General features: G+C 32.1%; 1 long non-coding RNA gene across 1 annotated transcript; it reads left to right on the plus strand.

Moving 5' to 3' along the window:
• The first annotated feature begins 479 nt into the window (after window positions 1-479).
• Window positions 480-3,281, plus strand: LOC127723022 (uncharacterized). The gene is made up of 3 exons (XR_007991802.1): window positions 480-876; window positions 2,097-2,287; window positions 2,677-3,281. It is a non-coding gene; the product is annotated as an uncharacterized LOC127723022 (long non-coding RNA).
• The last annotated feature ends 23,282 nt before the right edge of the window (window positions 3,282-26,563 follow it).

The following is a 26,563-nucleotide window of genomic DNA, read 5'->3' on the forward strand; positions in this document are numbered from 1 at the left end:
AGGGGGTCTATCGAAAGAAAGTAAGTGCTGAATACTTGGGTAGGGACCCTCTGGTGGAGGAAACCTATAAATGGTTAAAAAGTTTTGATTATAAAAAACTCATGCAACTATCTGTTACAGTTTAAATGTTCTTTAACTTCGTGATTAGTTTGGCCTTTCAATGTTTTGATTGGAGCGGCACTGAGTAGTTAAATGTAGATGAGACACGCGATTGGCGTACTTAATTAAAACCAAGTATCATTGATTAGTTTTCAGTAATTTCTGTTTAAACCTTCCTTTGCAGTAGGACAACCGGAAGCGCCTGAGTATTGATTTCAGTGCTCAGTGATACGGTTCATTAGACGACGTTGTCAACACGTAATGGTGGCCATTGTTTGACGTTGGATTTGACATTTCATGCTGTAAAGATGCATTTATGACATTCTTGGATGCTAAAACTTAATGCCACACAACATACAAGGTAAAGGATCAAGTTATTTCAGTTATACCGAGTTAATTATTTTCAAATAAGTGGAATCCCAAAAAATGATTTAAACGGCAAAAATAAAGTGTAAAATTATATGAAACATGAAAATTGAAATCCCATTTTTCATCATTTCCTTTTCATATATTGAATACACTATTTACACCAACCACTGGTGAATTATATTCGGATTTCGGTCTTAGGTATCCGTCCTTGTCTCCGGGAATATTATACCCACACAAGTTGTCAACATCCGTTTTCAAACTGTTCAAAGTGTTCTTCACAATCTCCCTGGAAAATATTCACGCTATCACTTCGTGCTCAGATAATAGAACATTGTAAACCTCTAACAGCAAATGCGGACCAAAATTAATCAAATTTGAAAGCACGGATGATCACGTGTAATGCCGACTGTAAGTTCTCTAAAAAGGGGATAATTTCTCCCCCAAATAAACATGAATTTTGCTGACCGTATCAAATTCAACTCAAAAGTCCATTATCAAATCAGAGGCGTCCCTTTCATATACACCAAAATTTAATATTTAAAAAAACTTTCATTACTATATTAACATACATTAATACAAAGGGAAATCAATCACAAGCACTTATTTCTGTCAATGGGGGGTTCACTATCCATACTCATACGAAAATTTTTATTTTTATGTGGGTGGGTGGGTAGAAGGAATTTAAGGGGACATTATATTCATCTTCTTATTTTACTATTATGGCTTATTAATTTTTTTCTATCTGTACACAATTGTTCTTTCCTTTTTATTGAACAGAATATTTATGTTCATCCTGTGTCAGCACTCTTGTCAGAGCAATGTTTATTTTATGTTCGGTTATCACCATGATTACATGGACATGTACCAGATCTTTCCCATAAAAAAATTATTTAAGATAGCCATCCTCTAAATCATAACTCTAAAATTATAAAAGAAATTTACACATTGAAATTAACCAATCACCCACCCATTTGAAAAGCTTGTACACATGCTGCTTTGCATTACATGAATCCCCAGAAACTAATTAATTTACAATTTCTTTAAATACATGTTATATCTGACATGTAATATTCTTCCAATGATTATATAAACAATCTACTTAGAAATGATAATTCATTAACAATATTACTTTCTCAAACTTCATTAATATAGTCAAATTCAAGGTGTCAATTTAGTGACAATACAGTCATGACAGTGGTGGTTCCAGGATTTAAATTAAAATAAAACTGGGTTTTGAGTGCCCCCAAAATGTATAAAATTTCAGCTTGCATTGTACAATAGACATGTTATGATCTTATGATGTCTATGCAAACTATTAAATATAAAAATGTTATCAAAAGGTTTGGTATTTATAACATAAATTTGCTCCTTGTTAAACCTAAAAATTATTTTTCAAGACTTTTGAAATGTTTTCTTTGTCTGAAACTTTTATGTACATGTATTGAGAAAAAATGCTGGGGACATAATTATCTATAATACTTAATAAATACATGTATTTTCTTGGTAATTTATTTGGCAAATTTGTATTCATGTGTTGATAATAACAATGCAAAGTTTAATTTTGCTTTGAATAATTTAGTAAATAAACATTAATAGTAATTGTATGTAAATTTGCTTTATATTTACAGGATGGAGAAAGATGTTCACTATGGATCAAAAATTCAAAACAGAGGACTTTTTTATTCAAACAAAAATACTTGTACATGTATGATATTCTGTACATACAACAAGAAAACAGTAATCAAACAGAATGTCCAGTGATGTTGAAAGCAAAATTATTTTTGTTAACAGAAAACAATAGGACTACAATATATTAAGGGTAAGTAATCCAAAATTGTCTGTTTTAATAGGGTTACAAAAGTGGGTTATTGACAATGTGCTATGATTTCAATCCCCCAAATATGAAACAAAAACATAATATACATGGTATTTAAACTGTTTTCATAAGGGTACAGTAATTTAAAATTAATTTAAATGATTAAAAACTATACAAGGGAAGAAACTCTTACAAGATGTGCATTATATCCTAATGAAGTGTTTTAATGAATTTGTCCATATTTTCAGATAAGAGAATGACTTAAGCAGACTGTATTGGGGTCATAGATGGCCATAACAATGAAATACAATATGTTATAATTATCATTCTTCATTACGTCTTGATTGAATTAACAAATTTTAATTTAATAACAAAATATTTTCTTTTTTCAGTACACAACACATCGTGTAAGAAGAATAATTTTACTGGAGGATAAAAAATTTAATACCTGGAATCAGCAATTTACAAAATGTATACGAAATTTATTAAGAGAGATATATTCATGTACAGAATGGTAACCCCACCAAATAACTCAGGTGGTTCAAGTGATTATTAGCAGACATTTTTGTTGAACTAATGCAGGATTAAATAAATGAAGCTTTAGCAGACTATGGGCTCCAAAGTGTAGTAAAAAGAGGATTTTTAAATATGACAGACTCATTTTTGCGCCTGTCCCAAGTCAGGAGCCTCTAGCCTTTGTCAGTCTTGTATTATTTTTAATTTTAGTTTCTTGTGTACAATTTGGAGTTTAGTATGGCGTTCATTATCACTGAACTAGTATATATATTTGTTTAGGGGCCAGCTAAAGGACGCCTCCGGGTGCGGGAATTTCTCGCTGCATTGAAGACCTGTTGGTGACCTTCTGCTGTTGTCTGTTCTATGGTCGGGTTGTTGTCTCTTTGACACATTCCCCATTTCCATTCTCAATTTTATCATAAACATTAAAATGTGCATAAGTGAAATGTTACAATATTTAGTAAAAAATTCAGATTATTGACTCAGTTGTTTTCATGAAATTTTTTATCAAAGCAATATCACTATTATATAATAAATAAGATTCCATATGTTTTATTTTACCGGTATACTTTTGACAACCGAATATATCTTCCCTCAGCTCTGGCCTCAAGTGTTTCCCTTTTATTTTGTATGAGTATAATTTACAGAAAGCTCACTTTGCTTTTGGCGAATTCAAGTTTTGCCTTTCCAGAATTATTGGACTTTATTAATGGAAAATTAGACATTTGCCCATACGTTGTAGAAGAACTCAATTTTGCTTTAATACTTTTTCAAGAAATTGTATCATAAGGCTAGATTTGATCAAATAATCTCACTTTTGAATATTTATCACATATCACATACTTAAATAATCTAGTATGCTTAGATTGATTTCCTTCACTTTTGTCCTGTTGTTGAGATTGAGTGAAATAATTTAATTATTTTATCCCTATCAATTTGGGGTTGCCTGGGGATCTGTGTCCCATTGGGACTGGCATTTAACACTGCATAACTATATCCTATCACAAGTTATGATACAGCCAACCATATAACATAGTCCCTGCCACTGAAAGGAGAAAAGAGGTGCACAACATACAAACAAATATTTCATATGGCTAGCTTCATTGTATCCTTTGAATATTTCATTGTTTTTTGTCGAACCTGCGACTTTTGTCGCAGAAAGCACGACATAGGGATAGTGATCCGGTTGGGGCGGCGTTAGCTAACTTCTTAAAAGCTTTATATTTTAGAAGCTAGAAGACCTGGATGCTTCATACTTTGTATATAGATGCCTTATGTTACGAAGTTTCCGTCTGTCATATGTCCATTGTCCTTGATCTCATTTTCATGGTTCAGTGACTACTTGAAAAAAAAGTCAACATTTTTTGTAATGTTAATTTCTTTCTTATTATGAGTAATAGGATAACTATATTTAGTATTTGTGTACCTTGCAAGGTCCTCATGCCCGTCAGACCTCGACCTCATTTCATGGATCAGTGAACAAGGTTAAGTTTTTGTGGTCAAGTCCATATATCAGATACTATAAGCAGTAGGTCTACTATATTTGGTATATGGAATGATTGTAAGGTGTACATGTCCAACTGGTAGATGTCATCTGACCTTGACCTCATTTTCATGGTTCAGTGGTCAAAGTTAAGTTATTGTGTTTTGGTCTTGTTTTCTAATCCTATATGCAATAGGTCAACTATATTTGGTGTATGGAAATATTTTATGATTTACATGTCAGTCTTGCAGGTTTTATTTGACCTTGAACTCATTTTCACGGTTCATTTCTCAGTGTCAAGTTTTTATACGACCGCAAAAAAATTTTGCGATCTTATATTGGTATGACGTCGTCGTCGTCCGAAGACACATTGGTTTTCGCACTCTAACTTTAGTTTAAGTGAATGGATCTCTATGAAATTTTACCATAAGGTTCAATACCACAAAAGGAAGGTTGGGATTGATTTTGGGGGTTATGGTACCAACAGTTAAGGAATTAGGGGCCAAAAATAAGCATTTTTGTAACTTCCAGACATAACTTGTGTGTCAGTGTATGAGTCTCTCTGACATTGTACCACAAGGTTCCATATCACAAAGGGAATGTTGGGATTGATTTTGGGGGTAATTGCCTCAAAATTTTAGGAATTAGGGGCCATAAAAGGGGCAAAAAACAAGCATTATTATATGGACAAATACTTTAGTACAAAACATAATTTAAAGCAGTGTAAGGGAGATAAATCAAATACATCATTTGAATTACCTCCCTTACACTGCTTTTAAATTATGTATAAAGTAATGGTTAATGAACAATTAAGACAATTTAAAACAATGTAAGGGAGGTAATCCACATCCAACATTTTGATTACTTCCCTTACACTGCTTTTAAATAATGTTTAAAGAAATGCATATTTATAAAGGAAGACCAGTAAAAATATCTGCAAATGTTGCATCTTTTTTTTTTTACAAAAAAATCCATATGAAAGATTTGACACCATATTTTAAATTCTATTATAAAATAGATTAAGTTAGCACTATGGTAAATTTAAATGGGTAATTATGGTTGCAAATTCCATTGGAAATTTGAATTGAGATTATGACCATATCTTGAGGGAAAGAATTTTTTGGGGGAAAAAAGGGGGGGGGGGGGGTTAAAAGAAATTGTGGGGGGTCAATTTTTTCTCATTTCAGATTTCAGAAATTAAAAAGAATTATTCTTCAAATATTTTTTTTTTTTCAAATTTCAAATATTGAAAAATTTCAAGAAGTAATCTTTAATAACACAGTATGGCGCATTAGATTTGTAAAATCTTTGACCATATTTATTTGTAATGCCAAATCTGACTGTGTATTTAGATTTTTAATTTTGGGTCCAGTTTTCAAATTGGTCTACATTAAGGTCCAAAGGGTCCAAAATTAAACTTAGTTTGATTTTAACAAAAATTGAATATATGGGGTTCTTTGATATGCTGAATCTAAACATGTAGTAAGATTTTTGATTTCGGGCCCAGTTTTTAAGTTGGTCCAAATTGGGGTCCAAAATTAAACTTTGTTTGATTTCAACAAAAATTGAATATATGGGGTTCTTTGATATGCTGAATCTAACCATGTAATTAGATTTTTTATTTGTGAGCCCCGCTATCAAATTTGTTCATATCGAGGTCAAAAGGGTCCAAAATTAAAATTTGTTTTATTTCATCAAAAATTGAATTATTGGGGTTCTTTGATATGCCAAATCTAACCGTGTATTTAGATTTTTAATTTTGGGTCCAGTTTTCAAATTGGTCTACATTAAGGTCCAAAGGGTCCAAAATTAAACTTAGTTTGATTTTAATAAAAATTGAATATATGGGGTTCTTTGATATGCTGAATCTAAAAATGTATTTAGATGTTTTATTTCAGGCCCAGTTTTCAAGTTGGTCCAAATTGGGGTCCAAAATTAAACTTTGTTTTATTTCATCAAAAATTGAATTATTGGGGTTCTTTGATATGCCAAATCTAACCATGTATTTAGATTTTTAATTTTGGGTCCCGTTTTTTAAATTGGTCTACATTAAGGTCCAAAGGGTCCAACATTAAACTTAGTTTGATTTTAACAAAAATTGAATTCTTGGGGTTCTTTGATATGCTGAATCTAAACATGTGTTTAGATTTTTGATTATGGGCCCAGTTTTCAAGTTGGTCCAAGTTGGGGTCCAAAATTAAACTTTGTTTGATTTCAACAAAAAATGAATATATGGGGTTCTTTGATATGCTGAATCTAACCATGTATTTTGATTTTTGGGCCTCGTTATCAAATTGGTCCACATTAAGGTCAAAAGGGTCCAAAATTAAACTCTGTTTGATTTCATCAAAAATTGAATTCTTTGGATTCTTTGATGTACTGAATCTAACCATGTATTAAGATTTTGAATATTGGACCATATTATAGGTAAATTAAAAAATGTTAAGTTCTTAGACCACATTCATTCTGTGTCAGAAACCTATGCTGTGTCAAATATTTAATCACAATCCAAATTCAGAGCTGTATCAAACTTGAATGTTGTGTCCATTCTTGCCCCAACTGTTCAGGGTTCGAACTCTGCGGTCGTATCAAGCTGCGCCCAGCGGAGCATTTTATTGTGTTTTGGTCTTTTTTTCTTCAACTATAAGCAATATATCAACTATATTTGTTGTATGGAATGATTGTAAGGTGTATATGTCTGTCTGACAGGTATCATCTGACTTTGACCTCATTTTCATGGTTCATTGGTCAATTTTAAGTTTTCATGGTTAAGTTTGTTTCTTAGACACTATAAGGAATAGGTCAACTATATTTAATGCATAAATTGATTGTAAGGTGTACATGTCTGTCTGGCATGATTCATCTGATCTTGACCTCATTTTCATGGTTCATTGGTCAATGTTAAGTTTTCTTGGTTAAGACTGTTTCTTAGAAACCATTAGCAATAGGTCAACTATGTTTGGTTTATTGAATGATTGTAAGGTGTACATGTATTTCTCATTTGGTTGATCTGACCTTGACCTCATTTTCTTGGATCTTGTTAAGTTTTTGTGTTACTTGTAGTAAAGCTTTATATTTAGGACTATCAACATAAAATCAATGGTTAGAAAAGAAGGTGAGACATTTCAGCGTGTGCACTCTTGTTTTTCAGTAGTTATTTATTAAAGGTACTACAGTTCCCTTTCAGTTTGCCTTCTTACGACTTGTTTACAGTTCCAATATAAAAATAAGAAGTTGGGGTATGATTGCCAATGAGACAATTAATTAACTCTCCACCAGATACCTTATGACGAAAAGGTTAATAAATATATGTATAGGTCTCTGACAGCCTTCATCAATGAGCAGAACCAATAACACATAGTAAGCTACATGTATAAAAGGTCCCTAAATAACATGACACAATAGAGGCTGAAAATGAATATTCTGCATCATTGAGTATGCAAAAGTGAAAATATATTTAGAAAGAAAAGCATGTGTACCAATGAATGCAAATAAAAAGTCAATCCAGAAAAAAAAATCTTACTACCTCACACGTTATGGCTTATGCAGTTTATTCACTAAATTGTCAACAAACTTTTACATACTTCATTCAACTAATTTACATTAAACCTGGGAACAGTATATCTGTCAATATATGTTTGTGATTAAACAAGACAAAATAAAAGAAAAGAACAGGGCGAATTGGTAACAGGACCCAGAGCGAACAAGTACTAGTGCGAACAGACCAGGATCCCCTTCCCACCACCTACCTAGAATAGCAAATGGTCCTCCCCATATGCATAGATATATTAATACTAGTCTAATAGTCATTATACATGTACATGTTATACCAATGCCCTAAGAAACTGCACATTAAATTTTTAAAAAGTAAAGTCATGAAGAGTTTTAACCAACACTGCAAACCAGAAATTAAGAATCAATAAAATGACACATGCCTTTGACAAAATTACCCCCCCCCCCCTTATTTTTCAAAAAAGAATCAAAACAAAACACATAACGATAACTGTATTAACGAAAGGAAACTTATGAAAAAACCCCGATAGCTTTTCTATGGCCTATTCAGATTAGAAGTTCATTAAAAACTCATCGGCCGGTAACATACTAACAAAATATTCACGAAATAAATATGGATTGATCAACGAAGTACGATATCAACAAATCAATCCCATGATGATGTAGGCCTAAAACTGTTAGTTTGCCAAGTTCGGCCTGTTTTGGTATAACGTTGATATGAATTCAACATATCGCATGACTTCCTTGGCATTCAGATAAACAAAATTGCTACAAAGAAGTAAAAAATCAAAATTTTAATGACATTTACGTTGACATTTTTGGCGCCGGAAATTGACAACGTTGGTCTAGTATATATATATATACTGACACAACATCGGTTGATGTCGATTCCGGCAATTCTGCTTCTAAAAATCTCTAGCAGTTAGAATTTATTGATGACTTAAAATATATTTGTTATGTTTCAATAAATTTTAGTGGATAATTATTTTGGAGAGAAGAATAGCTATCGTGTACTTCAGAAACAAGGTTAAGGGAGGACCACGCCCCCATAGTGGGAAAATACAAAATAAAGATGACCGTTCTCGATTTCTACTCGATAGAAGTGCCTAATTTTTTCATAACATATACATTATGTACCAAAGATAATTATATGAAAGTATAAAAAAAATCGAGGCGGAGATTTTTTAGAAACAGCTAATAATTATAGCAGACCAATTGACGTAATAGATAAAAAGACGAAAATGGCGCCTTCTTCAATTTCGAAAAAAATCTATTATTTTACAATTTATTGACACATATTGTTATTTTTAAAGGGGTTTAATATCTATTAATTCACTTTTCAATGAGAATTGAATGAATATTTACTTTAAAAACAGAAACTCTTCCAATTTCTAAATCTACCGACCATGCAAGGAAAAAACTATAAAAAATTGCGACCCCTACATTGAAATGGGAACAAATTTTTGCCCTGGCTTGAACACTCACGTTCTTTACGAATTTCGATGCCAAAAACTAGCGAGAATATGATGTAGAAACTTTTTTTAAATCGAAGGATAGGTATTTTTTTGTTCCCATTTTTAATATAGGCATTTTATCCTACAGTGCAGAAAATCAATATCCGAAATTCTATGTTCAGATATAAAAAAATGAGATTTCCTTTTATTTTAATGTTCAAAAAAGAAAATAATATGTAAATTCATATATTTTTCTCATATAGATTTGCTTACAATCAACAATATTTATCGTCGGTACTTTGCCGCAAACGAACGAAAAAACATTACAAAAGCGCGCCATTTTTCAGTTGACGTCGGCCGACGCAAAATAGTCCAATTTTCGGCGTAGGACTACTGAGCGCCGCCGAATCACATTTTGGCCAAAAAGGCACATCCGGTTGTCCTACTGTTGGCTAGTCCGTGCTAGTTGCAAGTTAGGACAGAATGTCGATTTGTATTCTATATAATATACGTTTTAAGAAACTAGTAATTTAATGGTTGTATGTTTTCCCTTTTGCATTACATATTTTCTGATCTAAATTAAAACATAATACAAATATACTTTTGACATACAGGACACACATATTTGTATCAGTTTCGCCTCTGGTGATTTGATATTTGACTGAATATTCAAATGATGCAATAATCTGGTTATATTATTGTTGTCAAATTAGAAAACTAGAAGTTCAAAGGAGCCTGAATTACTTACATGTCAAATTAAACCGTTAACTCATCAGAAGAATTATACCCTCACACTAATATCGCTTCCGGTGACTCGGAAAATTAGTCTTCTTGCAGCAATATAAATTTCCTATGGAAACAAAATCGGTATCATTGTTGGGATCCTGCTATACGATTATCAAGTTAATTACAATTGTAGGTCAAACAAGATGCCGCCCTATTTTCTTAATAATCAACACTATATGAGTATATAGCAGAGCAATCACGAATCTACTACAGTTCCAAATCAGTATGCTTTGGAATTCGATAACGAACAAACAAAATTGACTTACTGAAGCAAAATGTTGTCTTTGGCAGCCTAGTTTATCATCCGATTAGAACCAAAATGAGTACAATTAATAGAAACATATACTGCGGCATTCATTTCAAGTTTAACATAGGTACAGGTGGTAGTATTTGTAAAAGACAACAGCGGTATACCGATATTCAGACCTCCTCGAAATTAGATTTCAAACTTTTTTTCAGGCAAACTTAACCTTTAATGGCTTTTTCTATTATTTTTAGGTCCTTTCTGTTCATATAATTCTTCAATTGTTTCGGTTCTCAGATATTCTTGGCTTTCAAATTTTCGGCTTTGAGCGTTCCCGATGAAGGTAAATCCAGAACAGTGATTTGCTAGCATTAAATCTATAAAGTGTTGTTTCTACTTTTTACATACAAACATGATAAGAAAAAGGGTATCGCATTAACTCCAGACGTAGCGAAACCAGGCCGTCGGTAAATTTGCAAATCAGAAGGCTAGTCTGATATTTCAAAACAAAATATGAGTTAAGATCCTGTTTTCATCATCTCTGTAAAATTGGTAAAGTTGGATAAGTTGTTTTAGAGAAGTCGAAAATACGGACAACTTACACTCCGAGGGGACGACTACGAAGTGATGTCAATGGCTAACATGGCCTTTCAAGTCAATGAAATGTTTAAAAAAAAAATCAGCCGCTAAAATGACGTTGACTTTAAAATTTCAATACATATTGTGGAATAACAAATGACTTTTTTTTCCAAAATGTATTTCATCGTATTGCAATTATCTATAAAAAGCATGAAATATGATGCACTAAATTACAACAAATGTATAAGTGTGATAATTTATAGGACAATACAATACCGAAACGATCAATAGGAAAGGTCAAAACAGACTATATTCACTGTTGAAGCTAACGTAGCTAAATCCAAATGTATTACCTTAAAAGAGCTATAACAGTTGTCTCCCTTGATTTTTAATGTATTTTTTTTTTCATGTTCTTATTCTCTCTCCTTATTTGGAAACTGTTATTTTAAACTTTGCATGCATTATTGAGATTTAATGTGACTATAGTTGAGAATAAAAATTCACTGGTTGAAACTCGGTAAACTGCTGTATGTACTTCACTTATTCCGTAGAAACTTTCCAAAAATGCCAAATCTTAAAATGTGTACATAGAAATACTGCAGTATGTTTCAATTGCACCTTCAAGAACGAAAGTGAAAATTTAAATTTCAATTGATGTATGTATGTCTATACCCCTTGTTAACTCTTGGTTAAGTAGTTTCACAATATATGCTTCATAACTTTTCCAATCTGGAGTCGCTGTACTTTATATTTGTATAGTATAAAAGAAACAGTATTAATTTTAAAAACAAAGGAAAACGCAACTGTTCCGTCGATTGTTTTGATGTTTTCAATGTTGGATCTTATCTAACTTAAATCCTCTTTCGCATTATATATTTCACTTAAATGGTCGTTGCTAAAAAGGTTATGTTACTTCTAAAGATATGATAATCAGTAAGTGCTTAAACTAACATATATAAAGTCAGGTTTTCAGTAACAGTTTGTTATAAACATGTACGGGAATGTTATTTAATGTATTATAAAATTATAGCATTTTTAAGGATTTTTTAACGGAAGCCAAATTCCAAGCCAAATCAATTCAAATCAGTAAAATTTTATACTATACTGGTATATTTCATGTTCACATTTGAATTATATATTTAACAATTACGAAGAATCTTATCAACAAAATAACTAGCTTAATTCAAAATACTTGAATTTGATATCGTAACGGGACCCATATTTCATTCATATGCATTTCAAAATTATTGTAAATTCAGTCAATGTTGGATAAAATAAGACTTTCTTGCATTTAAATAGATCAAAAAGGACAATTTACCTTCCATATTTGTCATTAAAACTGGTAATTATGTTTAGTATTGTCTTTATGTGAAGATATTCGTCTAAAAGAAGGAAAAGAGTTTATTCGTCAGCGTTATGATTAATAATATTACTTAAGAAACAATTTCACATAGGTATGATTAAACATGGTTATGCCGGCATATTTAAAAGGATTAGTTAAATTATGACCAAAGAACAATTATTGCTCAAATAAACATAGGTCAATAACAAGATGTATATAATGATAAGAAGATGTGGTATGATTGTCAATAAAAACAACTCTCCTCCTTATACCATATGACATAGAAATTAACCACTATATGTCACCCTACGGCCTTCAACAATAAGCAACAAACGACGGCCACAGAAATACTTGGGACAGGCACATACAGAATGCGGCTTGGTTAAACATGCTTGCTAGCGCCAAACCCTCCTACTAGTCTGGAAGGCGGTATAACAGTTCAAAATCAGAACAAACTATAACAATCAGTATACGTATGGATAATCGTATCCATTCAAAACTATATTCAATGAATTCAGGCACCTTGAAGTTAGAGATGCAACTAAAATGCACATAGAAAAGACACAATTACATTATCCATATACTAGTATCTAAGTTAGTCTTAGTGTCGAATTACAAAATGTAAAAGGTTTATTATCTCCTTTATCAAACTGTTCATAAGAGTGGTTTTTTTTTATGCCAAACGGCTGATAAGTAAATGTGTTGTTCGTCCAAGTAAATAAACTCATCATATATACCAGGATAAACATTTTACACGCCAGACGCGCGTTTTGTCTATATGAATCATTAGTGATGCTCGATTCTTAAAAAATAAAAATGCAAAATAAAGTTAGAAGTTGTAGAGCATTGATGACCCGCAATTCCGAAAGGTTTTGCCAAATACGGCTAATGTAATCTATTTCTGGGGTAAAAAAAATCCCTAGTATTTTGAAAAATTCTAATTTCTGGTAAACAATTAATTTATAGTTATGACCATATTAATGATTATTCATATCAACGCAGAAGTACTGACTACTTAAATGTGATCTCCTTAGTCTAAATACATTAGTCATGTGACAATAGAATGATAAGTTCAAGATATAATCTTTTCTGCATAGGTTGTCTGAGACACATGGTTTACTTTTACGAAATTTCTAATTATAAGGAGAGTATAATGTGTGTTACCTATTTGTTCAGACAAGTTATTTGAAATGAAAACCAATTGAACAGGGGATTTGTGTTTTACATCAATAAGACAATAACCCGGCGACACAAACAACCAAAGGCCATACAGAGTTTAACACAAATATTTTTTGACACTGACTGCCATGGGTTAACAAACGATTGTTCCATAGTCCTAACATATACAGAATAAATTTAACTGCACCAGATGAGCATTGTGTCAATTAATGTCTCATCAGTGATGCTAGAGGCCATAATATTTGAAAGAAATTAAATTCAAAATTTAAGTTGGAAATCATACGATTCAGAAACAGAATATCTATGGCCTAAATTATTATATATTGCCACCATTTAATATCTATCTTCAGTGTTGTTGGAACCAAATTCAAAAGTATTCACCATTATATGGTAACAATTCAAAAAAAGCAAACAGTAGTAAGGGACTATCTTTTCGTTCAAATGGATAACCTTAGAATTACAAAAAAAACATAGAATAGAAACAAAAAGAAATTTTCATTCTAATCACAAGTATAAAAAACTTAGATGATGTAATGCCTGTTGATAAGAACTACCAGGCTAGTGATTTGACGGAATTGTTAGGCTGTATAACAAAGATCGAGAGAAATATTTGTTTCATGTCGTGATCGTATTTAAATAATGCTGCGTGTCCCTTTTAGATGGAATAACTTTTACCACCAAGTAATGTGTGCAAAATCCATTAAGATATGAAGTCCCATATGCCACAGATATGATACCAGATATAATTCATGTTTGTCAAGCGTCCGTGTATTTGTGTCATATTTCGTTATCTTAACGTTTAAACAACAAAATATACCACGTGACCTTACCTCAACCTCTCGGTTTGACCATTTATTTGTTTTGAATGATTATGCATATCAGATTTTACCAACACAGAAACAATAAAATAAAAAATAATGTTTGCTTTTTGTGTTACAACCTTAATTTAAAACCAACATTAAATTTCTAATCACGTGGTAAATGCTTTGATGTATGCATCGAATAATAAATAGTAATTAAACTAAATTCTGGTAATGATCATATAAAAGAGTATCTTGAAGGATTGTTAACTTTTGGTTATTTGCGTTTGTTGGAATGTTGGCTTATTAGTAAACACCCCTTTAGTAACACAATCTACGAGCAGTGGGTTATGTTGATGATATTGACGAGACTTTTATGTCTGAGAAAAATCTCAATGATTTTTTTCTTTGTAAAACTGTGAAACAATTATGGTGTATGTGACCTTTGTGTTTCAATTACTATCAAGACAAAGTAACATATACTATAATCATTTTATATATAACATCCGTTAATAAGCTACCACACATGTATTTGATATATCATTATTGTCATGTTTAAACGACAAAAACACATACGAATCGACTTGCTTTTAGATATGTAAATGCTGTAACATATTGAATTTTATTCTCATATGAGCAATTCACAGAAAGTAACATTTGTTTACGCAATAAAATATATGTTTTTATATTTTCAAAGTTCTCGAAGGTTAATGACTATAATCGTCATAAAAATAAGCATTCAAAGTACAAAATACATATATTATATTATTCCTTTTAATACGAAACAGTAAACATCAATATAGGTTGCACTTCCACAGAATTCAATTTGGCCGCTATATATGTGTATTTATACTAGTAACATTTCCAATTTGTTCTCTATGAGATGAAACATAGAAATCCTATCTGGGAACCAGTTTGTGTACAAAACAAAATGTCTATGTATATTATATATCTCCCCAACAGAGGCGTGGTTTGTGAAACAGCTGTATTTACAAAGTGCAATCTATAATATACTATAGCTGAAGAACGCCTCCGGGTGCGGGAGTTTCTCGCTGCATTGAAGACGCATTGCTGGCCTTCGGCTGTTGTCTGCTCTATGATCGGGTTGTTTTCTCTTTGACACATTCCCCATTTCCATTCTCAATTTTAACATTTATTCAAATAGAAAAATCTTGACAAACACTTTTTCTCACAACAATACTTATTTATCAGAATCATAGTCTTAAAGAAATCACTGCATGTACTCTAACTTTTCTTTTACAGTACATTTTAAACACCCCACCATGTTTCATTTTTAAAGAAATTGAAAACAAGACTTTGATTATTGTCACCTTCCTTATGTGCATGTTTCCTGAAATGAAATGCCCAGAACTTGTATGAAACTACTCTGATAACAAATTGAAAGCATTTCAGAATAATATAAATGTAAAGTTTAATAGTTAATCATTCCAACATTCAAGATTATTTAAAGTACCCAATCCTGTCTCTGTCTTCAGTCCATATCTTACTATATGCCTATTTATCTATAACAGTACACAATTTCTGCCTCAAATGGTCAGTCTAGAAATCTTTTCACAGTAATATCATCGCTAATCATATATCTAACATAATTTGGCTAAAATATGAACTAGAAGTGTTTAAACAAAGCCATATTTGCAAAAGTTGTTTGTATGAAGTTTGTATGAAGTTAACTTATTTTTGAAACCGTCTCCAAAGATAGGCTATTAGGAAAACTTTTTTTTCCGAAGTCGTGACATTATATGCATACTAAAATCGTTATACTTTTGATTGGAAAACGTTCTTAAAAATAACCGTTGGTTCAATAATCCTATCCAAGTGGTTCTAATTATTATTGTTTTACCGTTTAAAGTGGAATTAAAGCAAGACAAAATAATACATATACTCATAAATCAGAACAAACGAAAGCAATTAAGCAAATATCTATCAAGGTATTAACATTGAAACAGGGTACTATGAACGGTTTGTTTTTATTCTTTCGGAACTGATAGTCATATACAGTGTACTAATGTGATATCATTGTGGAAAGAACTGTGGTGACGTTTTAACACTTTGACCTGTTCATTTTAGTGAGCATTATAGATATGTATTAGATATATATCTCGCATATATCTTAAAGTTTTTTTTTTGATAAACTAAAAGTTAAATAACCAAAAAACCGAACTCCAAGGAAAATTCAAAACAGAAAGTTCCTTATCAAATGACAAAATCAAAAGCTCAAACACATCAAACGAATGGAAAACAAACTTTCATATTCCTGACTCCTCAATATATATTGCGTTTGAAATCATATCGACTGACATACTAATATGTATTGTGCAAATACGATGCAGATAATCCGAAGGGACAGAAAACGCCCACCCAAGACAAAATACCATCATAATAAACACACAAATTATCGCGGATGATCTTAGGTGACTCTTCAGGTATGCATATCACGCTTCACTAATTGCACCCGTCGGGTTGTTGATAAAAAGTGCAAAAACTGTAATAGATTAGTTTGATGATGTTATGATCGAGCATTATCATACGGCATTGTTGCTGTTGCTTCGACAATAAGAGCATGATCGTCTATGACACGGATATTCTATAACGAGGAACTTTATATTTCAAAACTAGTATGACGTCAATAATATCTTAATTTAAATTAAACACATTTTTTAGAAAATAAAGTTAAATCATATGATACAGTGCAATAAAAATTGAATGTGATTAATCATAAAAACAAATATTCTTGGAATTAGAAATGTCATTGCAACATTAATAAACCCATCAGTTAATGATTTCAAATTATAGAAATGAGAGTACTGATATTCAATCTTGATTGTTTACTCGATTGATATATGGCTTTGAATTATCAAGATCACTACCAATAAAACTATCAATCAAGCTGAACGTTGGACCGTCGAGTATAAATATATGACACGATTAGCTCCCGTTTATCTGTTATCAAATATTTAGTCTTTAAAATCACAGAAATTGTACACAGGTGATTCTAAATGATTTTAGATGAAAGATAGTTATAGAACATTAACCTGCAGCTATAGTAAATAAATAGTGCATGATACAAGAAAACCATAATATCACAATAGAGATTATATCACAATAGAGATTATATCACATTAGAGATTGCAGTTACAAATTCAAAAAAATCAATGTTATTGTGAAGCCGCTTTTTAATAATTTTTAAATATCTCTTAAATGTTGTAATTGTTGTACTTTCTGCAATTATTTATCGGGATAATATTGTTCTTAACGGGTGTTTGAAGTATAACAAAAGACTCCGTATCCTTAAAAACAAGTGTTTTACGGTATAGGTAATTATAACTCCTAACGGTTATAATTCGTTGCCGATTCTTTTAAATGGTATCGAGTTAAATCAATGTTAAAAAAAACCAGTCTAACATCCTCTTTCTGTTCTTTAAAGGTATCTTGAAATTTTCTATGTGGTTTAATAATTTTAATTCTAAAAACAAATCTCAAGCAACTATCTTTCACCAAATTCTCTTGGTTCTAAATGCCTTCAGGCAATTCCGCAATTGGTTTGGCCTTCCAATGCTTTGATTTGAGCATCACTGAGTAGTTAAGTGAAGAAAGATGAGGCACTCGTCTGGCGTACTGAATTAAAATCAAAGTAGATTAGTTTTCATACAAGTTTATATAAACCTTCGGCTTGTCCGTGCTTGTTGAAAATTAGTTTGAATTAAGGACAGAATGTCGATCTATATTGTATGCAATTTACGTTTTCAGAAATAAATGATTTAATGGTCGCATATTTTCCTTTCACATCAACTATGTTTTTTACTTTTGACTTATAGGAATCACATTCTTATATCAGTTTTGCTTCTGATAATTTGATATTTGATTAAGTATTGAAACAATGCAATAATTTACCCTGATGGTATGATGTCGTTAAAAGATTGTCAAACTGAAAAATTTAGGACTCAAAGGAGTCTGAATCGCTTACATGGAAAATTAACCCATTAATTCATCAAGACAATATACCTTAGGACAAATATCGCTTCAGGTGACTTTGTATCATCAATCTCATTGAGTTCCAAAATGTTTCCACTTGTAATGTTAAACATTTTTGAAAAATTAAGAAATTAGTCAATTGTTGCCTCTTGCAGCCATTTATCCATCCCATCAAAACCAAATAAGTATCATTATCACTGCACTAGTACATATATTTGTTTAGGAGCCAGCTGAAGGACGCCTCCGGATGCGGGAATTTCTCGCTGCATTGAAGACCTGTTGGTGACCTTCTGCTGTTGTCTGTTCTATGGTCGGGTTGTTGTCTCTTTGACACATTCCCCATTTCCATTCTCAATTTTATCATTTTTTGGATCTTATATACCCCTAACGGGAGGGATTGTACTTGTTTTTCATATGATGAAGACATAATCTTTCAATCAGTTTAATTGAGGTTTGGAGCTGGCATGTCAGTAACTGCTAGTAGTCCTTTGTATTTTTATGTATCATTGTCATTTTGGTTAGTTTCTTTTGTTACTTATTCTGACATCGGACTCGGACTTCTTTTAAACTGAGTTTTGCTGTGCGTATTGCTATGTGTTTCTTTTTTCTACATTGACTAGAGGTATAGGGGGAGGGTTGAGATCTCACAAAACATGTTTAACCCCGCCGCATTTTTGCGCCTGTCCCAAGTCAGGAGCCTCTGTCCATTGTTGGTCTTGTATGTTTTTTAATTTTAGTTCATTTATATGTTTTGGAGTTTAGTGTGACGTCCATTTTCACTGAACTAGCACACAATTTTATTTAGGGGACAGCTATTACGACCTCCGGGTGCGGGATTTTCTCGCTGCATTGAAAACCCATTGGTGGCCGTCGGCTGTTGTCTGCTCTTTGGTCGGGTTGTTGTCTTTTTGACATATTCCCCATTTCCATTTTCAATTTAAATTGTCAAGTTCATTAAATTAGTTGAGTCAAGAAACGGACATACAGTTTTCCATTGCGTTTAAACGTGCCACTAATGGCACAATATTTTTCAAACGATCAACTATGAATGAGGATTTATTGTAGAGCAATCACGATAATAAGTTTTCAATCAGTATGCCTTGGCTTGAAAGATTGATTTTTATAATGTTGGTTGCGTATTGTCCAGTGGCAAAAGGCTTGTAAGAAGGAACGATCAAAATTGGCTTATCGACACAACAGGTTGTCTCTGTCAGCCTAGTTAAGTATCCGATCGGAACCAAATGAGTACACTAAAATTGGACATATACTACGTCATTCATTTCAGTTTTAAATTAGGTAAAGCAAGTAGTACCAACAAAAGAAAACAGAGGTGAAGTCATGTTCAGAACTCTTCGAAAATAGATATGTACATGCAAATTATGATAAAAAATAAGGTATCGCATGAACTCCAAACGAAGAGAGACCAGATGTGTGTAGACGGTGTAAGGGTCTCCTGCTATGCATTCATCACCCGTAATGCAAGTCCAAATTCAGTCTGAACGTCACAATAGCAAAAAAGAAACTTTCGATTTATTTGCAGATCAGACGTCTATTCTGATATTGAAAATCTAAGACCAGCAAAACATTAGTTGAGACACAGACACGTCGTACCGGTCAAATAATTCATGATGGTGACATTCAGCTCTGTATAGTGTCGATTTCATTTGTTATTCTTCATATCGCAACATACAAAATTTTCACCTTTTAGATTCCAAGGTGAAAGTTTACAAATATTTCAAATCAGATTTAAAGATCGCTTCGGTCGGCCATGTTTCGTTTTAATCTGATCGTACATAACTTAGAATCGTGCAGATGATCTCAAACTTATCATTCCTGCAAAAATTGTTAAGTTGGATAATTGGTTTTAGAGAAGTCGAAAATACGGAGATCTTGTGCTCTTCGATGGCCCACTACGACGTGATGTCAAGACTCACTTGACATTTGAAGTCATAGAAAAATTTTTAAAAAAATCAGTGGACCTTCACCATGATGATTTTAGAATGTCAATACATTTTTGAAATATGAAATGACTATGTTTCAAAACATGTATTTCGTCATGTAGCGATTATCTACAAAAAGTATGAAATATGATGCACGACATGATAAGAAAAGTATAAGGTTGATCATCTATAGGACAATGCAATACCGAACGAATGTAAACGGTAACCTATCTTCTTGTCTCCAAATAGATGATAAGAAATGTATTCTTCGTCCGAGTAGATGTAATCGGCTTTGTCACATTTTTTTAAGGATTTTTTTTAGGCATTGGATCAGATGTCTGTCAAACGAATGATAAGGAATATGTTCTTCGTCCGAGCAGATGTGATCTCCTGCGTATTAATTTATTATTTGTGTGTCGATAGAATAGTAGATATCACCCATCTGTTCTGGCTGTCTAAAGTATATGGTTTACTTTACAAAATGTCTAAATATGAAAGAAAGGCGAAAGATACCAAAGGAACATTCAAACTCGTAAGTCAAAACCAAACTAACAACGCCATGTCAAAAAAAAAAAAAAAAAAAAAAAACACCAAAGAGAGTAGCAACAGTAAGGCTTAAGTTTTCAATGATATATCGTTGTTCATACGTGGTATTTATTCAAAAATGAAGGCTATGCGTTATAATTGACTAGATTGGTGTTCAAATCATTTCTCCAATATGCACTGAAGAAATTATTTCAGTCAGTTTCTTATACAAGAGAACATGATACTGAAGTTAAGCTTGAGAGTTGTCTCATAGGCGATCATACCACATCTTCTTATTTTTATATTAATCTTCGTGTTCAAGTTATTGTTCTTCAGTGATGTACAACACCAACTTTGTCTATTCGAGATTTAGCAACAGTGAAAAGCAATAAACCAAAAATTACACAAAATAAGATAACAAAATCATCTGCCTCCAAATAGTTAAAATAAGAATAGAAAACAAATATCTATATACTGCAAACTCTAATTATAAAGTTACTATAAACGACGTATCATACTAGTGTTTATGCACTAGCTACCAGGATAGTGGTATAGCTGGACATTCTCGTTTGAGAAACTGTTACACGATTTTTTCTTTGTAAATCTTTGATATAATAATGATGCATCTACCCTTTGCGCTTCAATCACTTTTAGGACAAAGTTAAATGTACTATAATTAATAATATATGACATCTGTTACGTTCCATATATATATATTATTCATACTAAGCGACCACGCGTTTATTTATTTAATATATGATATCCGTTACGTTCTAGACGGAAATCAGATATTTATTTATTTTATTCATAATAAGCGACCACACATTCGATTTTATTATTGTCACGTTTTAGAGACAAACTATACCATATGAATCGACATGCTTTAACGTATTACATTTTATCCTCATATAATAATTACATAGAAAGGAACATTTGCATGTGTATGCAATTAAACATATATGTATACATTTAAAAAGTTTCAGAAGGTAAGTGACGATAATTGTCATAGACATACATCTAGCATTTTTTTCTTTGAATGAAGTCATCAATATATTGCGTTTGCAATCTGATCGACTGACATAAATCTATATGTTTTGTAAGACCATGAACATTTCTGCAAATACGATGCAGATGATACCGATAGGGAAAATACAATAGCAGAAGAACGGCCGAAAAGCTAACCAAAACAAACTGTAAAACATTACACAGAAATATAAGAACTGCTCAACACAGAAAACGCCCAGCCAAGACAACATACCATCATAATTAATAAACAAAATAACTGTGGATGATCTTAGGTGATTCTTCAGCAGTGTATGCAGATCATGCTTCACTTATTACACCCGTCGTGTTGTTAAAAAAAGATGCAACATCGTTAATAGATAAGTTTGATGATGTCATAATCGAGCATAATCATACGGGGCTGTTGCTGTTGCTTCGACAATAAGAGCAGATCGATGGTCGTCTATGACACGAATATTCCATGACGAGGAACTTTATTTTTAAAAACTAGTCTGACAATAATATCTTAGTTTGAATTTAAACACACTTTTAAAAATAAAAATATACATCATATGATAGAGTATAATAAAATCAGAATCATAAAAAGAAGTGCTCTTTCAATCAGGAATTTCATTGAAACATTAGTATATTCCCCAGTAAATGATATCAAATTATAGCAAAGATAGTACTGATATTCAATCTTGATTGTTCACGCGGTTAATATACTGCTTTGCATTATCAAGATCACTACCAATAAAATTATCAATCAAGCTGTACGTTGGAACTTCGAGTATAAATATATGACACGATTACCTCCCATTTATCTGTTATCAAATATTTAGTCTTTAGAATCCCAGGAATGTTACACAGGAGATTCTAACTGGTTTTAGATGAAAGATAGTTATACAACATTAACCTGCAGCTATAGTAAACAAATAGTGCATAATACAAGAAAACTACCATTATATCACAAAAGATATTGTAGCTGCAAATAAAAAATAAATCAATGTTATTGTGAAACCGTTTTTCAATAATAACAATATCTCTTGAATGTTTTAGTTGTTGTATCTTCTGCATTTATTTATGAAGACTATATTTTCCCAATAGTATTTGAAGTCGGAAAAATAAGCGTATATCCTAAAGAACAGGTGTTTTACAGAATACGTCTAACGTTTAAAATCCGCAGCCAATTTTTTTAAGTGGTTTCGTATTAACTCAATGGTATAAACAGTTTTGTACATTGTTGAAGGCCGTTTGGTGGCCAATTATTGCTTATACTATCATTTCATTTTATCTCTGATGGACAGTTGTCATATTGGCAATCATTCAACATCTTCTCATTTTTTATATCGACATCCTCTTTATGTTCTATAAATGTATTTCTAAATTTTCTAAGTGGTATTAATAGTTTTAATTCTAGGAAGGTTTCATTAAAGTTGATCTAAACTTTGGCTAGTCCGTGCTAGTTGCAAATTAGTTTGAATTAGAAGAGAATGTCGATTTATAGTCTACACAATATGTGTTTTAGAAACAAGTAAAACAATGTTTTTTTTTCCCCTTTTGCATTACATATTTTTTATTCAAATTCGGCCACAACCAAATATACATTTTACTTACATGAAACATATACTTTTATTAGTTTCGGTTCTTTTTATCTCCTATTTGATTGAGTATTGAAACGATGCAATAATCTTCAGTGATCGATATTGTGTTGTTAAAAGATTGTCAATTAAGAAGATAAGAGGCTTACAGGAGTCTGAATCAATAACATGACAAATGATAAACCCCCTAAATTAATCAGGACAATATACCTTTGGACAAATATCTCATACCATTCCAAAACATTTCCCATTGATATGTCAGACATATGAAACTTTCCATGCATTCTTAAGATTTTAGTTGAATATTATTAAGAAAAGAATATCACAAGTTTTGTAAAGTAAAATGGAATATGGGTAAGGAAAGGATTATATATCCTGTACGTGAATGTTACATGTCGTCGTTTTCCAATTGATTAAATGTTGTTTGCATAGCGTCCAGTGGCAAATATGTCACGAACGAAAAAAAAATTGACAATCAATACAAAAGATAGATTCTGCAATAGAAGGCCAACCGGATTAAGGGCGGGATATTTGAAATCCTACTTGAAATAGAGAGGCAGAAGATAATAAGGGGTAATCCCAAAATAAATTAGGAAATATTGGATAAGGACAGATTTTTTTTATCTTGCAATAGGCTACCTTCGGACCCTTCAAGGGGTGTTTGCAATGATCCATAACGTGCATAGAGCTCTCTCCCTCTCTCTTTATCTCTCTCACCACGAGACGTCCAAATTCTGAATAAAAGTGACTGCAATTTTATACATGCAATGTCAAACGTACGCTTCACTTCTTGTCTGATAGCCTCCATATTGCTATATAGATTTCACTTGAACGGAAGTTGCTTACGAGGCCATGTAACTTCTCATGATCAGATAATCAGTCAGTGATTATAACATAATATTGTCAAGTTTTCAGTAACAGTTTGATATTTACATGTAAAGGAAGGTGAAATAATGGATTATTATAGCCTTTTTATGGTTTTTGTTATAGTGAATAATCAAGTCAAATTATTAGAGTAATATAAAAAGTAAAATCACACAAATACTGAACTCCGAGGAAAATTCAAAAAGGAAAGTTCCCAATCAAATGGCAAAATCAAAAGTTCAAACACATCAAACGAATGGATAACAACTGTCATATTCCTGACTTGGTACAGGCATTTTCTTATGTAGAAAATGGTGGATTAAACCTGGCTTTATAGCTAGCTAAACCTCTCACTTGTATGACAGTAGCATCAAATTCCATTATATTGACAACGATGCGTGAACAAAACAAACAGACACAATAGGTAAAAATGTCAAAAATAGGGGTACATCAGCTAACATTGTGTTATCATATTAATCACTATAAAAACAAACAAATGTAACGAAGAAGCACAAAAAGGCATACATCAAATTTAACATCCTCATTTTGCTGATATTATACGAGTTCATTTATCTATGTAAAATCAAATCATAAAGGATGGAAGGTTTTAAGTACTGGCGTAAAATCGCGCGTTTGAAATTCGCACAGGTAGATATAAAATAATTTTGTCGTTCAAAGTATGAAGGGATACATAAATACAGAGTCACGTAAAATGTATATCACAAAAAACAGACTTAACAGTAAAAGTAATATTAATAAATACAATAATTTTGTCGTTCAAAGTATGACGGGATACATAAGCACAGAGTCACGTCAAATGGATATCTCAAAAAACAGACTTAACAGTAAAAGTAATATTGATAAAGACAAATAAAAGAATACTATAACACGTTATTAAGATGACAAACAACGTCAGTACGCAAAATCTTTACTTCAAGACCATCGTGTATTATTTTTGAAGTTGATACGGAATATTTATCAACAAGTTCTTAATACCTTCCGATGAACTTTTTTAGAAAAAGGACAAGACGTTCTTTGACATACCCCTGGTTCATCAACTTTTTGCTCAGACACTGGTGACGTTTTACAAAGTCTGAGGAGGAGCTGCAAGCTCTGGAATACCGAATAAGTTGGGAAATGTATATCCCATATGCAGGTGAAGTTGGTATATTGCTACTAATTCACAATTCGTTAGTGGAATATGCAGATGAGCCGGCAATGTACCGTTGTTTGTACGGAATTTTGTGAAGTTTAGGTAACCAATACAAATAAGGTAAGTCCTCCGATTTGTCGTTCAATGCAATGTTCATTGAAGCCATGAAGGAATTATGATTCGCCAAAATCTCATCCTTGTCAAATGATATGTTTTTATATGTGGGATTACCTGAGTGCTCATTTATGCCTAATTCTTTTACAAGACATTCGTAGTAATACGATTTACATATAAAGACAATACTATTTGAAGCTTTGTCCGCAGGAACAACAACATACTTAACTTGAAGAGATGATAGACATTTCACAGCCTCTTTGTCTCTGAAAACGGACTTTGATCGATCATTCACACAGTTTTTCAACTTATGAATGCGACGTTTTATCAGAGACCTGATTGTTTTGACCCATTCTGACAAAGTGTCCAGTTGAACTTCTTCTCGTTTACCCAATGATCTGACGTAGTCCTCAATGGAATCCATAATTATTTTGAAGTTATGGTTCCAATTGATGTGTTGGGGTTCTCTAAACTTAGGACCATGAGAAATCACCTTTCGGAGATTTTCATTTTGAATTATGTTTAGATCCCCAGTAATAACATGGCCAGAGGGGCTGTAATTGTAAGGCGAGTGGAAACAGTCACATGTCAGAGGGTTTTTTAGGTAATGTTCTAAATCAAGGTCCTGTAATGCTTGTTTATAGTTAAATATTTTGGGTGCAATGGTTTTGGTGTAACTGTAAGATACAATAGGAACAGACTGGTTTTGAAAATGAATAGGAATTTTAGATGTTACCTCCTTGTGATGTATAACGTTGCTGATGTTGATTGCATTTATTCCTCTATTGGTAATGTAAACAGGAAGGAATTTCCTCTTTTTCTCATGTAAAGGTTCAGATCTTACTGGTTTGTAAGACGGAAAAGAGCTACATCACAAATTATACTGACAAGTCTGTATATTGGAGAAAATGTATTTATACATCCTTTGTCAAGTGCATAATCTCTCAAACATTTTAGAAAATTAACAGGCAGTGAAAAAAGAATAGTTCTAATGTAATGTAACCCTAGCGGATGATAAAGATGAGAAAGAAGGTCACCAAAGTTCCCAGAGGGCGATCAAGATTTGGAAGACTTTTTTTATATTAGGCCGATGGTAACGTTTTTGCCCATGAATACGTTGGTTTCGTAAGGTAGTATTAAATAAACTCATTACATTAACATCACTGCAGGCTGGACTTGACAAATTTCCTA

The sequence above is a fragment of the Mytilus californianus genome, unplaced genomic scaffold, assembly GCF_021869535.1.
Source record: "Mytilus californianus isolate M0D057914Y unplaced genomic scaffold, xbMytCali1.0.p SCAF_13, whole genome shotgun sequence".
In the NCBI taxonomy this organism is placed as follows: Eukaryota; Metazoa; Mollusca; class Bivalvia; order Mytilida; family Mytilidae; genus Mytilus; species Mytilus californianus.